The 17400-nt window shown below is 38.0% G+C and overlaps 1 protein-coding gene across 8 annotated transcripts in view; it reads right to left on the reverse strand.

The window, feature by feature from the left end:
* The window catches only part of NBDY (negative regulator of P-body association), a 339446-nt gene that overhangs the window by 139418 nt on the left and 182628 nt on the right, over nt 1-17400 (reverse strand). Inside the window, exon 8 of one of the 8 annotated variants that reach the window (XM_057719070.1) lies at nt 3751-4730. The exons of the other annotated variants lie outside the window; for them this stretch is intronic. The gene's annotated coding sequence lies outside the window, so the exon portion shown is untranslated. Of the gene's footprint in view, nt 1-3750; nt 4731-17400 lie in introns of those variants that run through there. 8 annotated transcript variants of the gene reach the window in all.

Raw genomic sequence — 17400 nt, forward strand, 5'->3', positions numbered from 1 at the left:
CCTGTTTCAATTCTTTTGGGTGTATATCTAGGAATGGAATTTTTGGGTTGTATAGTAATTCTATGTTAACTTTTTGACAGCCAAATTCTTTCCATACCACCTGCATTATTTTACTTTTCTATCAGCAATTGTACCAGTGTTCCAATTTCTCTACATCCTCACCAACACTTATTTACTTTATTTTTCCCCAATTATAGCCATCCTAGTGGGTTTGTAGAGTTCTGGTTTAGGTTTGCATTTCTTTTATGACTAATGATGTTCAGCATGTTTTCAAGTCCTTATTTACCATTTGTATATCTTCTTTAGGGAAATGTCTATTAAAGTTTCTCCATCCTTCTTAAAATCAGGCTGTTCATCTCTTTGTTGTTGAGTTGTAAGAGTTTTTTTTTTTGTTTTTTTTTTTTTTCACATTCTGGATATGGGCCTTTACCAGATACACAATTTGCAAATATTTTTTCTCATTCTGTAGGTTGTCTTCCCTTTCTTTATAATCTCTTTTGGTGCCCAAAAGTTATCAATTTTGATGAAATCCATTGATTTGTTTTTTTCTTTCACTGCTCCATTTGGCGACATATTCAAACATTCATTATCGAATCCAAGGTAAAGAAGATTTATATTTGCTTCTAAGAGTTTTATGTTTTAGCTCTTGTAATTAGGTCATTGATTCATTTTGAGTTGAATTTCTTTATAGTCTTTTGCACACATGGATATCCAGTTATCCCAACAACATTTGTTGAAGAGTCTGTCCTTAACACTTTTTCCACTGAGTGGTCTTGGCACCTTTGTTGAAGTTAATTTGACCATATAGGTTTATTTCTGGGCTCACTAGTCTATACTATTAGTCTATTTGTCTTTATGCCAATACCACACTATTTTGATTACTGTAGTTTTATAATATGTTTTGAAATAAGGAAGTGAGAGTCCTACAATTTTGTTCTTTTCCAAAATTGTTCTAGCTATTTGGGATTCTGTAAGTGTCCATATAAATTTCAGGAAGAGTTTTTTTCTCTTTCTGAAAAAAAAATGCAGTTGGAATTTGGATAGGGACTGCATTGAATCTGTATATCATTTTCAGTAGTATGGATATCTTAACAATATTGTTTTCCAATCCATGAACATGGAATGTCTTTCCATTCGTCTTCCTTAATTTCTTTCATCAATATTTTGTGGCGTTCAGTATACAGGTCTCCCACTTACTTTGTTAAATTTATTCCTATGTATTTGTTTCTTCTGGATACTACTGTAAATGGGACTGTTTTCTTAATTTTCTTTTAAGATTGTTCATTGCTGGTGTATAGAAACCTATCTGAATTTTGTGTGTTGATTTTGTATCCTGCAACTTTACTGAATTCTTTTATTAGCTCTAGTAGGGTTTTTTTGGTGTGTGGATCCTTTGGGATTTTTAATATACAGGATCATGTGATCTGCAAATGGAGATAGTCTTACTTCTTTCTTTCCAATTTGGATGCCGTTTATTTCTTTTTTCTTCATAACTACTCTGGTTAAAATTTCCAGTGCAATGTTGAACTGCAGTGGTGAAAGCAGGCCTCAATGTCTTCTTCTTGATCTCAAAAGGAAGGCTTTAACTCAGTTATCATTAAGTATGATATTAGCTATTTGTTGTTCACAGATGCCTTTTATTATTTTGAGGAAGTTCTCGATATTCCTAGTTTTCTGATTTTTTAAATCATGAAATAGTATTAGATTTTGTCAAATGCTTTTTCTGCATCAATTGAGATTATGTGTGTCCTTCATTTTATTAGTGTGGTGATTTATTAGTGAGACTGATTTTCTTATATTGAACCACCCTTTTTTATTTTTGAGATAAATCCCACTTGGTCATGGTATATAATCAATCTATTTCTCTCTCTCTCTCTCATTGTGTGTGTGTGTGTGTGTGTGTGTGTGTGTCTGTAATGCACTGTTGGATTCGGTTTGCTAGTATTTTGTTGAGGACTTTTGTATTTATATTCATAAGGGATATTGGTCTGTATTTTTTTCCCTGTGGTGTCTTGTCTGGCATATATATCAGGGTAATTCTGGCCTCATAAATTAACAGGCAGTGTTCCCTCCTCTTCCATTTCTGAAGAGTTTGAGAAGGACTGGTGTTAATTCTTTAAATATTTGGTAGAATCTATCAGTGAAGATCAGAGAGATTCTTGATTACTGATTCAGATTTTCTGTTTCTTCTTAAGCAGGTTTCAGTAAGTTGCATACATCTAGGAATTTGCCCATTTCATTTAGGTTAACTAACTCATTTGTATGCAATTGTTCACAATTTTCTCTTATAATCCTTTTTTATTTCTGTAAGGTAGTAATGTCCCCACTCATTTCTGATTTGGTTATTTTAGGTATTTGTATCTTATCTCTTTTTTCCTTAGTCCAGGTAAAGTTTTCTCAATTTTGTTGATCTTTTCAAAGAACCAACTTTTGATTTTGTTCTATTGTTTTTCTATCCTCTATTTTATCTACACTCTAATTTCTATTATTTCCTTCCTTCTGCTAGCTTTGGGTTTGGTTTTTCTTTTCTTGGTTCCTTAAGTTATAAAGTCAGGTTTTGAGATCTTTCTTCTTTTTTAATGTTGACATTAACAGCTATAGAGTTCCCTCTGAGCACTGCTTTCACTGCATCCCATAAGTTTTGGTATACTGTGTTTTCATTTTAATTTATCTCACAGTATTATATAATTTCCTTCATGATTTCTTCTTTTACCCATTTGGTGTTTAAGGATATGCTATTTAATTCCATCTATTTGTAAATTTTCCAGTTTTCTTGTTATTAATTTCCAGCTTCAGTCCATTATGCTGGGGTAAGATACACTGTATACTTTAAATTTGTGGATTAACACATGGCCCTATCCTAGAGAATGTTCCTGGCACTTGAGAGAAATGTGTATACTGCTGTGGTTGGATGGAATGTGGTATACTTGTCTGTTAGGTCTACTCATTTATAGTGTTGTTTAAGTCTGCTATTTCTTTATTGGTCTTCTGGCTACATGTCCTATCTATTATTCAAAGTAGAGTATTTGTCTCCAACTATTATTGTCTATTCCTCCCTTCAGTTCTCTCCTCTCCTACAGCATACTTTCCCATCTCTACTCTTGATCCCATATGACCTCACTTCCCTCAAACTATTAATTATAGCCCCTTTCTCCTATCTCTTTGGCCTCTCCCTTTCTATTTGATGTTTCCCATTAACATTTAAACATGCTCAAATATTTTCCTTCTTAAAAAAGTTCCCTTAAAAAAGTTCCCTTAACCTTATATTCCCCTTCAGTTATAACTCTTTCTCCTTCTTCCTATGCATCATAGCTCAACTTCTTGAAAGCACTGTATGCCCTCTCTTTGACCACTTCCCCACATTCCCTTCACACACTCCTCAATCCATTACAATCTTTTCTCTGTCTCCTCAATGTCAATGAATCTGCTCTTAGCAAAGTCACCAATCTCCTTTGACAAATTCAGTGACTGTTGTCTCTCTTCTTCCCCAACATCAATGGACACTTTTAAGTACTCTTACAAAAATATTTGATATTGTTGATTATCAACTCTTTCTTTTTTTTTTTTAATTTTATTTATTTATTTATTATTTTGGGGGGGGTACACCAAGTTCAATCATCTGTTTTTATACACATATCCCCATATTCCCTCCCTCCCTTGACTCCCCCCCCACCCCCCCTCGAGTCCCCCCCACCCTCCCCGTCCCAGTCCTCTAAGGCATCTTCCATCCTCGAGTTGAACTCCCTTTGTTATACAACAACTTCCCACTAGCTATCTATTTTACAGTTGGTAGTATATATATGTCTGTGCTACTCTCTCGCTTCGTCTCATCAACTCTTTCTTGAGATACTCTCTTCCCTTAGGTTCCAGGACACTTCATTTTCTGCTTTCCTTCCTTACTTCTTTGGCTATTTGGTTTCCTTTGCAGGATCTTCTTCTTGTCAGTCATTTTAACTTTGGTGTTCCTCAGAATTCAATTCTTACTATCTTCTCATAATATACACTCCCCATGGCTTCAGCTCCCATATATATGCTGACAACTCCCATTACATGCTGATAACATCCAAATATGCATTCCTTGATTATGATGCTGACATTCTAATGAACATGTGCACTTGAATATCCCACAGGTACCTCAAATTCATCATGGCTAAAAATGAAATACCTTGTTAACTTTCTTCACCTGGGTGTCTCCCAATTATAAAGTAAGTTTAATGCAAACATTATATCTTCCAAGAAGCCTTCTCTGTCTGAGCTTACTATCCATCCTTTGTGCTTCCTATCTTTATCTTCTCCCTTACAGGATGATTTTTTTCTCCAGCACTAGATTATATGGTCTTCAAGGCAGGTGCATGGTTTAGTAATTTGTGTGCCCAATCTGTGTTCTCAGTAAGTGTTGATTAAGTAGAACTGAATTAGCTTAAAATTAATATATTTTCTTTCCCAGAAAAATCTGAAGATCTCTTCTTCCACAGTTTCTTTAAAATTCTTGATATTTCATTTTGCACTGTCATAGCTAATACATGCACTACAACATTTTCTTTCACTGTGAGGATACCCATCCAAATGCTCATAGACTTTCTGATTTTTCTGATTCAAGAGTTGCTGAAGTCTTTGTTTCCCTCTTGGAGCATTACCCTCATGGGCTATTTCAATATCTTATTTCCTCACAGGCACCATTAGGGTGCACCAGAGTTCTAAGGTTTTTTATAAAGGCTTCATATAAAAACCTGATGATAGACAAAAGAGCACATACTCTGTGATTCCATTTATAAGAAGTTCAAGAACAGGCAAAACTAACCAATGGTGATAGAAGTCACAATAGTGGTTACTTCTTTAGGGTACTGACTTAGAAGAGGCACAAATAGGCCTTTGAGTTATTGGAAATGTTCTATATTTTGTTTTAAGTGGTTGTAGTTACAGAAGTGTATAAATATATATACAAATTCATTGAGCTACATATTTAAGATTTATTACTTTACTATTGGTTATATCTCAATTAATAAGCAAAACAAACAAAACAATGAACTTCTGTTGTGTATTTTATTTGCCTTTTACATTCCTAATCAACCAGATGGAAAGATACTATACTGAGAATTCAATTCAAATCAATGTGCATCTACCAAGTGTGTATATGATATGTTCAGTAATAGACAAACGCCAGGCAGAGAAGCAGCAAAGAGGAAGTAGTCACTTCTAGAGGCTGAGGACAGGAAATGAGGAAACATTCTCCTGAGACTAGGACAACTGAGCAGGGCTTTGAAGAACGAAGTTCATGAGGTAGACAAGGGTCTAAAGATATTAGAGGGAGCCAAATGTACAAAGAAATGGGGATGAAATATCAAAGATTAAGGAAAGCCTAGTGTAATATAAAATATAAGAAGAGGATTGTAGAAGTCTGGAACGGGGTATAGGAATTAAAGGCAACAAGCAAGGCTTGAGTAAGAGGCTTATCAAAGAGAATCTTTTAGGTAATGCTAACATTTTATCATAGAAAACAGGAAGTCATTAAAGGATTTTAAGTAGGTAAAAATATGGTTAGATATTAATTCCAGAGGCTGTACCAAGGGCCAACAGGCAGTAGTAGAACAGGCTGGAGATCAGTTAGAAAACTGTTATTCATTTAGGAGAAAAATGGTAAGGGTCCAAACCAGGGAATGGGAACGGAGATTTGGGAATGAAAAAGAAGACAAATTCATGGGATATTTTGAAGGAATAATCATTATGATTTCGTGACAGATTACACTGTGGAAGTGAGAAAGGAGAAATTTGACATGATGCCCTAGCTTTTGCCTTGGCAGTATTAATACCAACAAGAAGGTTTGTGGTGCTGCTGGTGAAACAATGAAAAGTTCAGTTTTAGCTGTGTTCAGTCTGAGGTGCTGGTGAGGCATCCACATAGAAAAAGCCAGCAGGCAGTTGGCTTCATGATTCTGAAGTCTGGCATAAAGACGTGCTGGAGATACAGATTTGAGAGTCATCTGTATGTTTAATTTAACTCAAAGAAGTGAGTGAGATTGCCAAGCAGAAGTGACAATCAAAATAATGAGATTCAGGAACCACCAAATCTAAGGATCCAGGTAGGGTATTTAGAAAAGGAAAGTGAGAAAACAATGGCCAGATGTGAAAGAGGAGAACTGGAAGAAAAGGGTTTCATAGAAAGGAAGAGAGGAGAGAATTTTAAATGTCACAGAGGGTGAAGATAAGGACTGAAAGCAATTCACTAGATTTGTCAGAGTTATAGTAACCTCTACCACAAAGTATAATGCATAGCCATTCTCACAAATTCCTGCATCTCTACATAAAGTTTATCAACAATCTCACCCATTTTTATCTTCCTTGCTCTGGGTTAGTTTTCTCAATCCTACCTAGCCCCGTTTCTTAAATATTTTAATACCTATTTTACTATCTTGAAATTAAATACACATAATTTCAAAAATTTGTTTTTGATAATATGAAAGAGAAATACAAAGAAAGTAGTTTATAATGAAATAAGATGTATTTCAATATGTAAATGCTGGGACATAACACTAAAAGGCATATGCAGAAAAATATACAGAAAATGCCTGTAAATGTGGCAACTACAAATGCTGACTGATACAGGTGTGTTATTACTGTTATTTCAAATATCTAAGAGCAGCATTTGTGTATGTGACATGATTTTCTAAAATTATGAACATTCTTGGTAACATCATGAACAAAAAAAGAGAAAGATCTTAAGTTGGTTTACATGGTAGTTGCATTCTGGGAAAAGTCAGTGTATATTAAAATTTTCTTCTTTGTATATAAAATGGAGTTCAATTCAAGACCTAGATCAATGTAAACAGATATTTCACCTATATGAATATCCAATGGGATATTCAAATCGTATGAGATATAGAAAAATTAACTTTTGTGCAGGCTGTCCTGCATATTGCAGGACATTTAGCAACCTTGACCCTGCCCACATTATGTCTGGAAGCCCTCCAATCATTATGATATTCTTTTTAAAAAAAATTTTTTTTGCCAAGCCACGTGGCATACAGTCTGGTCTTAACTGCCAGACTAGCGACGGAACCCACACCCCCCACAGTGGAAGGGCAGAGTCTTAATCACCGGACTGTCAGGGAAGTCCCCATTATGATATTCTCGTACGCTTGTCACAAACTTTCAAACCATCCCTTGGGTTTATACTACCTTCATTGACAGCCATTGCTCTATCCTGGTCCAAAGAAGAAAACAAGTGCTTCCCTTGGCATTGCATCGCCCTCTAACAACTAGGCCTATTTCTTTTCCTTCTCAGTTATTATGAATTGTCTTCTCTCCTAGATCATCAATCTCTCCCTCTTTTCTTGTTACTTTCAGACAATAAACTGTCTCAAATTTCTACCATTTTCTATATCATCCAATTTTTATCCTCCCCTTTTCATCTAAATATCTCCTATGAGTGGTCTACAACAACTAGCTTCAAGTTGACACTTCCAAGTCACTCTTTAACCCACTGTAATCTGGCTTTTGTTCTAACAACAACACTGAAACCATTCATGCTAAATTCACTAATGAACTTAATTCACAAATTAATGGTTATTTTTCAGTACTAAACTTACTGAACCCTCTACTGCTGTTCTCTACATTTTTTTTCTTAAAACTAGGCATCAAAAACTTCTGGGTCCTCTCCTCATCCTATTTATCTTTTATCTTTTCATCATTTTCTAGATAATCCTTTAGTGTTGGTGGTCCCCAGAAATTCCTCCTCAACTAACAACTTTTCCCTATATACACCCTCTTCTAGATTATCTAATTTATTCGCCTGGTTCAACTATCACCTTTATGCTGATGGATTCCAAATGTATTTACCTGATATAAACCTTTCCTGCAATCTCAGAACTTTACAGATATATCTTATTCAAAATGTCGAAAACCTGCTCCTCTTGTATTCTATATCTCAGTTAGCAATTTCACTTAATACTTAAGCCAGAAACTTAAGAATCATTCTTTATTACTCTGTCTTCACTGGCCCCCATCCCATTTATAACGGTCTTTTTTTTAAATTTATTTTTTAAGCTCTTTATTGGAATATAATTGCTTTACACTTTTGTATCAGCTTTTGAGGTACACCAAAGTGAATCAGCTGTATTTATACATATCCCCATATGATGGTATTTTAATGTGTAAACTTGGCTAGGCTAGATTTCCCAGTTGTTCAATCAAACACTGATCTAGGTGTTGCTGTGAAACCATTTTGTACAAGTGATTAATGTCTGTAATCTTCTTTAAGTAAAGGAGATTATCCTAGATAATATGGGTGTACCTGATTCAATCAGTTGATAGGCCTTAAAAGCAGACCTAAGACTTTCCTGGAGAAGAAATATCTCCTATGAATAACAGCTTCAGTCTGTGCCGGAGGTCCAGCCTGCATTTCCTGAGAGACTGCTCTGCGGATTTCAGACTTACCTAACCAGTCCCCAAAATCACATAAGCCAATTCTTTGCGATAAATTTCTTAATATGTATCTCTTACTGGTTCTGTTTCTCTAGTTTAACCTTGATTGATATGCCATCTATTTAATAATACTTCATCAATCTTTCTCAAATCCATTCCTCTGTGATTCATCTCAACTATGATTGACTGAGTTCAGGCCCTCATCATTTCTTATCAGGATTATCACAAAAGCATCTTAAATGGCCTTCTCACCGCAATCTCTACACTATCTTCCATATGGCCACTAGTATGATCTATATAAAGTATAAATGTGAACATAGTACTCTCTTTAAAATCTTCAATGACTTATCATTTCCTACAGATTTATCTTAAATCTATCTAGCATGGCACATAAGGTCTTCATGTTCATGCTCTAGCTTGCTGATCTAGTTTCATCTCTCCACTCTAGGAAAACCATTTGACTTGTAGATCCGTGTACCGTCCACTTCCATCCCCCAACAAGAACAGGCTATCTCAACCTTCTCTACCTTTGGTATTCTATTCTCATTGCTTAAAGTTCTTCCCTTTATTTGTCCCTCTACCATCATCCATCCTAACTTAATACTTCTAACCTTTTATTAAGATTCAGCTTAGACAATGATTCACACAGGTCATCATCCCAGGCCTTACTAGTATACGCCCTCCTCTTTTCCGTCATAACACTCTGTTCCAATCTCTATCTACAGAACTTACAAAATCAGTTTATGAACTCCTTAGGTAAGTTAGATGCCTCATTTCTGTAACCCTAGCATCTAGAAAAATACCTGGAATTTAAAAAATGCTCAATACATTTTTATTGATTGAATGAAAGAATGGATGGATCATGCTCTGGTTATCAGGTTATGGTTAGTGCTATAATAGAATCTGTAGTAGGCAGAATTATGGCTATCCAAAGATATCCACACCCTAGTTCCATGGTAAAAGGAACTTTGCTGATGTGATTAAGAACCTTGAGGTAGGGGAGATTATTCTGGATTACCTGGGTGGTCACACTGTAGTTGCATGAGTCCCTTAAAGCAGAGAACTTTTCCTCAGGAGAGTCAGAGAGAGATGGGAAGACAAAAGAAAATGGAGACTTCTGGATATATGTCCAAAAGAAATAAAAACAGGACATTGAAAAGATAGCTACACTCCCGTATTTATTACAGCATTATTCACAAGAGCCAAGATATGGAAACAACCTAAGTGTCTATCAATTGCTGATAGGATAAAGAAGATTATATATATACTCAGCCATGAGAAAGAAGGAAATTCTACCATTTCTGACATAATGGATAAATTTTGAGGGCATTATGCTGAGTGAAATAAACCGGAGAGAGAAAGACGAACACTGCATGGTATCACTTGTATGTGGAATCTTAAAAAAAACGTGTCAAACTGTTAGTAACAGAGAGTAGAAAAGTAGTTGATAGGAGCTAGGGGGTAGAGGAAAGAAAGAGAGGTTTGTAAAAGGTTACAAAATTTCAACCAAAAAATGAAGAAAGTCTGAGGATCTAATGTAAAACATGTTGACTATACTTGATAACACTGTATTACATAATTGAAATTTGCTAAGAGATTAGAACTTAAATGCTCTCACCAAAAAAAAAAAAATGTGAGGTGATAAATGTGCAAATTAGATGACAGGAATCCTTTCACAATGTATACGTATATCACCACAACTTACTCTTTAAATATCTTAAAATTTTATTTGTCAATTATACCTCAACAGGGAACTTCTCTGGTGGTCCAGTGGTTAGGACTCCACGCTTTCACTGCTGAGGGCCTGGGGTTTGATCCCTGGTCAGGGAACTAAGATCGCATAACCTGTGTGGTGTGGCCAATAAATAAATAAATAAATATGCAACAAACATTTTTTAAAAATGAAAAAAATTATACCTCAACAAAGCTGAAAAATAATTTGTGGGATGAAGATAAAAGCTCCCATTAATACTCACCCTTATTAGAGGGTACAGGGTACATATAGTTCACTTGCAGAAAAATGTCTTCCTCTACTATCCATGAGGAACTTTTTATACGCTCTTTAGGGTTGAGGGTAATAGTCAGAAAATGTGCTTTCATTCACCTTTTTTGCAGGTCAAATGTGGTAGTGTCATGGCTGACTTAGGAAGCCTGGAGGAGTTAACACGTATTGATTTGGGAGCACTGAAACTAAAATTGCAATTGATTTAATATATTGTAACATGCACATAGTTCTTTTATTTGACTTAGGTCACTTGACTTTCACAATAGCTTATGAGTCAAATGTGACAGATATTTATTATTTTCATTTAAAGAGATGAAAACTGCACTCAGAAGTTCAATGACTTGCTTCAAGTGATATAATCAGAAAATAAAGAAATCATATTTAATCCAGATTTTATGACTTCAGAAAATATTATTTTATAACAACATAAAATGCTTCTGTTTTCTATTTTTTCCTCAAAAGCAAGTCACGTAAGTATTATTTTTAAAAGAGAAGTAATCTGGCATTCTCTTAGTGTCACTATAAATTTTTTTACCACAATGCTGTTCAAACATATACATATATCCTAGGTGATGTAAATTTCCAAAGCTTATATCTCTCAGGAAAAAAAAGGAAAATGAAGAATTTCTAATATGAGAGGGACTCAACCTGTTGGTGTTGGCTTTGAAGATAGAAGAAGTATGCAACAAACCAAAGAATGCAGGTGGCCTCTAGAAGCTGGGAAAAACCCTCAGTCAACAGCCAGAAAGGAAACAGGGATTGCAGACCTACAGTCATGAGGAACTGAATTCTGCCAACGACCAAATGAGTAAGACACAGATTTTCCCCTAAAGCCCTCAAAAAGAAATGCAGCCTGCCAACTCCTTGGTTTTCACGCAATGAGACTCATATCAGATTTCTGACCTATAGAACTATAATATAATAAATGTGTTGCATTAAGCCTCTAAGTTTGTGATAAATCTGTTATGGTAATAATAGAAAACTAATACAGAATCAATGCAAAAGTGCTGGTGCACTTCCAAGAAAGGCAAAGGACTGAGATATGATAACACGTCAGGAAGTAAGGTTACCAAGAAAGGAATTTAAATCACATTTTCCTTTTAAAGATGATTGATCTAGGGACTTCCTAGGTGGCGCAGTGGTTAAGAATCTGCCTGCCAATGCAGGGGGCACAGGTTTGAGTCTTGGTCTGGGAAGATCCCACCAAAAAAAGAAAAAAAAATGATGATTGATCTAAACTGTTACAGGAAGGTCCTTATGTAATGAGAGAAAAAAAAATGGCTAATGACACAGAGAAAGGTGCTTAAGGAGATTCTGCACAAGAAGCTGTTAAAAAACCTCTTCTTTGTGGGTAAGCACTTTCCTCGAGGGGGTCGCAGGCAGACTTTATATCAACCCCAGATTAAAAGTAGTGGTCGAGCACCTTTCTTAGCGGGCTTACGAATCTCCAGCTTAGGAAGTGTCATGGCTGTACATCTTCCTGTCAACTCCTCTCTATTCTGGGAGGTGCCGTGGTTGTACACCTTCCCTCCTGTCCTGGATTTCTCTTATATTCTCCTTCTTTCTTGACTTCTTGGACTGTCTATTGATCCTTGAGCCTCCTTGCTGGCTTTGCCAACAGGTTGGGTGTTGCCTCTTTTACCTCTGTGGAGAGGTAGTCCTCCTCAACATCACAAGGACCATTTCCTGAAAGGAGATTTTGCCTTGTATTGTTATCACTGCCTCATGGTGCTCCAGCCCTGCACTTCTGCTCTATGTTTCTCTTTCTTTTGCTTCAGTGATAAAGGTAATTCGTTTAGTTGGCTCAGGGCCTAGGTCTCCTTCCTCCCTCTCTGAAGGATTTAGGCCTCAGGACTCTGGTTGCTTTTTCTCCCACTGGCTCTTGTTCCTTTCCTTGACTAATCCAAGGGGCCTCCTCAGGCTTATCAACCAGGCAGATTTCAGGTGCTCACAGGGATGCCACTGTTGACACTGGGAGAAAGCCAGGACAAATAACTACCATCTGGCCAGGATCCATCAGACCCTCGTCTTGTCAAGACATCCTAATAAAAAATGGGGGCAACTACAAGCATCCCGAAGGATTCCCCACTAGAATGCATATTAGCTAATTGGAGAAATTTCAGACAGGATGGTTTAAGAAAAAAAATAATTTTATTTTGCAATACTGTATGGCCCCAATACAAACTGGTGGGCCAAGAGATATGGCCAAAAATATGGGTCATTGAATTACAATACCATCTTGCAGCTGAGTCTATTTTGTAAAAGGAAAAGTATATTAGGGGAAGTCCTATATGTCCAAATGTTCATTACCTTATTCCAAAATCCAGGTCTAAAGAACTGCTTGGTGTGCATGGCTCACATTCCTTCAAAGTGCCTTCTTCCCCCACAGGAGCCTGATGTTTTAGATGCTCTCCTTATGCGTCCACCTCCCTGAGGTCCACAACCAGGACAAGTCTTTTGGATCAACTACTCCTAACGCCGCCCATCTGAGGAGGTGGAGACCCCAGACCCCCATCAATCAGCTCATGGATTTGACCTTTGAAGTATTTAACAACAGAGATAGTGTAGAAGAGACAAAAAGGATTCAGGGATGAAACCAAGGGGGGCCATATGGGGCTCCCGTGTACCGAAGCTTTTTTGTCCCCTATTTCTTGTAGGCAAGAAAGACTCCAGCCTCCATGACCTTCCCTGAGTTCCAAAGGGCAGATCCGAACAGTTGCTAATCAAGGGAGAAGCAGCCAAGAAACCACACCTGAGGCAATGTTAAAGGGAACAATAAATAAATAAATAAAAAATAAAAACAACCCCCTCAAAAATTTAAAAATATATAAAAAAATTTACAAATTAAAAGAAAAAAAGATTAAAGGGACCATAGAAGCTCATCAATATTAGGAGACCACCTGAGACGAGATTAAGGGAGTGCAAGCCCTGCACACATCCTAATCTTGTCAGTAACCCCACCTTTCAACTACTGCTATAAAACCCCACAAATCCTCCCAGGATGGGACACACAGTTTTTTGAGGCAGGAGCCTGCTGTGTCCCCCTTAGCCTGGCAAAGCAATAAAGCTATCCTTTTCCACTTCACCCCAAACCCTGTCTCTGAGATTTCATTTGGCACTAGTGTACAGATTAGCTGAGCTTTCAGCATCAGAGACAACAGTGAAAAGCACAATTACTGGTGGCAGTCCTAAGCCCTGCACCACCTCAGGGTTGCCCTCCCTTGTGAAGACCCATGGTAAGGACAGGATCCAGGAAGCCTGGATCAGAGCGATTGTCTCACCAAGAAAGTATCTGTTTTAAGTGTAGCCAAGAGAGACACTGGAAGGATGAATGCTCCCTGTATGGGAAAAGTCCTCTGGGACCCTGTGTGATACACAAACAAGAGGGCCACTGGAAGTGGGACTGCCCCCAGTCCCAAAGGGGACCTGAGCTCCCAAACCAATGATGGCCAAGAGTATCAAAAACTGATGGGGCCTGAGACCCTCCCTGACTCCTAAAGCACACCTGGTCATTTCTCTGGAGGAGCCTCAGTTAACCCTTCACGTGGCAGGTAGGAAAGTTATTTTTTTAATAGATATGGGGGTTGCCTACTCTGTGCTAACTGATTTCCCAGGACCCTTGTCCTCCCAATCTTGTATGGTAACAGGGATTGATGGAAAGCCTGAAATCAAGTGATTCACTCCTCCCCTCAATTGCTTGCTAGGGAATTTTACCTTTGCACATCAGTTTCTGCTCATGTCTGAGTGCCTCATCCCCTTGTTGGTGTCAACGACAAAATGACACGTCCATTGGCACTTGCCATCTACCTCTACAAAGATTAAATCGTGAGCTGCTGCAGCTGCTGACTTTCAACACCTCCTGAAAGGACTTCAGGGTAGAGAGAAGAAATGAGGCACTCCATGCTCTGGGAAAAATTGGCAGAACAGATCTTCAGATAGTTAGATATTTTTAGCAGGCAATTTTATGAGTTCAATTCTTGTATCTCCTCATATCTAGAAAAACATTAAAATCCTTCATGGTGATGTCGGCTTCTTGTGACTAGCAGTACCTTCACGAGACAATCAGAACCTTCTGCAAAAAATATGGGCTTCATTACATGTACTCCTCCTTCACCAAAATCACATATATACTGACCTTCTCTCCTACCTCTCTGGAGCAGATTCTCAGCTATCTGAAAAGCTGTCTCCCAGGCTATAGTCCTCATTTTTCCCCAAATAAAACCTAACTCACAACTCTCATGCTGTGCATTAGTTTTAAGTCAGCATCGGGAAGGGACTTACTAAATTTCAGACAACAGTCCAAGCTGGAGACCCTCACAGAAAAGGGACCCACCAAGAAAAACAACTGTTCTTGGTCAGAGGAATCTACCTCAATCCCAAGGTAGAGGAGGTCTCCATTCCACCCCATCTAAGTTTTTAAACTATGGGCTGTTAAACTGTTTCACAGTGCTGGAACTAAAGTTTGCATTCCTCTGTATCCAGACTCCCAGTATCTCTTTGCCTTTGAGTAGACAAATTCAGACACTGCAATGCCATGAATGCTTCCACTTGGTATGCTTATATGATTCAAGCTGAGGTTGCCTACAGGATAAAAATGGAATGGACAAAAATTGGGCTAAAATTTGTCCAGCTATCTTTTCCTGCATAGCGCAAGGGGATCAGCTTGGTGCTTTGTGACAAACTAGAGGGATGGGATGGGGAGGGTGAGAGGGAAGCTCAAGAGGGAGGGGATATGTGGATATATGTATAAATATAGCAGATTCACTTTGTTGTACAACAGAAACTAACACAACATTGTAAAGCAATTATACTCCAGTAAAGATGTATAAAGAACTTTCCAGCTATCTTTAAAAATGGGATCACAGGAGGCTGTAGACAAGCCTCTTCAGATCAAAGGCAGAACTGAAGCCCATAACTAAAGAATTTCTTAAACCCAGGGAGGATTCCCAAAAGCGTTTCTAAATAGATTAACAAAGTGGGAGGCCACTGGTCTGACTAAACCAACCACACTTGATAGGAATTTTGGGGGAGGCTGTCTCCCCTAAGCTAAAACATTCCAACATCTACAAATGGGTGTATCAGTCCTTCAATATCATTGAGGTAGTCACCCAATTCTTTGAATAAGAAAAAAAAACCTGTCCTTGTTTTACAAATCTAGTCTTTACAGGACCAGAGTTATGGCTCCAAAAATAATCGAAAGCCCACCAATCTTTTCACTCCCAATACCTTCCCTATTTAACTTAACAAGCTTGTAAGTATTAAACAAAAGGGGAACAAAGGCATCCCAGGAGGAACTTGCCTTTCTCCTCCCAAGCTTTTGAAATGTAAATATTCCACCTGGTTTTCTCCAGGAACCCTTATCTCTGCCATCTTTTTAAAATATAAATTTTGAAAAAAGGGTAGGTAATTTAGAACTTGTCAAGGACAAATAAAAGTCTTAAGTGTCTTCTCCATAAATATCAGTGAAAACAGATTTAACCTTCTAGACAGGTGACCTTGATTTGTATATAAATACTCATAAACATGTAAGAAACTGGCCAGAGTAAATTTCATGTTCACGTAATCTAGAAAATATTCAGTATCAAATTAATACCTGGGGAGAGACAGTTCAAGATGGCAGAATAGAAGGACGTGCATTCACTCCCTCTTGCAAGAGCACTGCAATCACAACTAACTGTTGAACAATCATTGACAGTAAGACACTGGAACTCACCAAAAAAGACACCCCACATCCAGAGACAAAGGAGAAGCCACAATGAGATGGTAGGAGGGGTGCAATCATGATAAAATCAAATCCTATAACTGCTGGGTGGGCGACTCACAAACTGGAGAACAGTTATACACAGAAGTCCACCCACTGGAGTGAAGGTTCTGAGCCCCACATCAGGCTTGCCAACCTGGGGGTGCAGCAACAGGAGGAGGAATCCCCAGAGAATCGGACTTTAAAGGCCAGTGGGATTTGATTGCAGGACTTCCACAGAACTGGGGGAAACAGAGACTCCACTCCTGGAGAGCACACAAAAAGTAGTGTGTGCACCAGGACCCAAGGAGAAGGAGCAGTGACCCCACAGGAGACTGAACCACACCTATCTGTTGATGTTGGAAGGTCACCTGCAGAGGTGGGGGGCAGCTGTGGCTCACCGTCGGGACAGGGACATGGGCAGTGGGAGTTCTGGGAGATGCTCACTGTCATGAGCCCTCCTGGAGTCTGCCATTAGCCCCACCAAAGAGCATGTAAGCTCCAATGCTGAGTTGGCTCAGGCCAAACAGCCAATAGGTTGGGAACATAACCCACTCATCAACAGACAAATGGATTAAAGTTTTACTGAGCTCCACCCACCAAAGCAACACCCAGCCCTATCCACCACCAGTCCCTCCCATCAGGAAGCTCACACAGGCCTCTAAGATAGCCTCCTCCACAAGAGGGAAGACAGCAGTATCAGCAGTATTTCGTTCTGTGGAACTGAAAACCAAAGCCACAGAAAGGCAGAGAAAATGAAAAGGCAGAGGACTTTATACCAGATGAAGGAATAAGAAAAAACCCCAGAAAAACAACTAAATGAAGTGAAGATAGGCACCCTTCCAGAAAATGAATTCATAATAATGATAGTGAAGATGATCCAGGACTTTGAAAAAAGACTGGATGGGAAGATGCAAGAAAAGTTTAACAAAGACCTAGAAGAATTAAAGAACAGAGATAAGCAATACAATAACTGAAATGAAAAATACACTATAATAAACCAACAGCAGAATAACTGAAGCAGAAGAATGGATAAGTGACCTGGAAGACAGAATGTGGAAAGTCACCGATGCAGAAGAGAATAAAGAAAAAAGAATGAAAAGAAATAAAGACAGTCTAAGAGAACTCTGGGACAACATTAAATGCACCAACACTTTGCATTATAGGGGTCCCAGAAAGAGACAAGAGAAAGGACCCGAGAAAATACTTGAAGAGATTATAGTCGAAAAGTTCC

The sequence above is a fragment of the Hippopotamus amphibius genome, chromosome X, assembly GCF_030028045.1.
Source record: "Hippopotamus amphibius kiboko isolate mHipAmp2 chromosome X, mHipAmp2.hap2, whole genome shotgun sequence".
Classification (NCBI taxonomy): Eukaryota; Metazoa; Chordata; class Mammalia; order Artiodactyla; family Hippopotamidae; genus Hippopotamus; species Hippopotamus amphibius.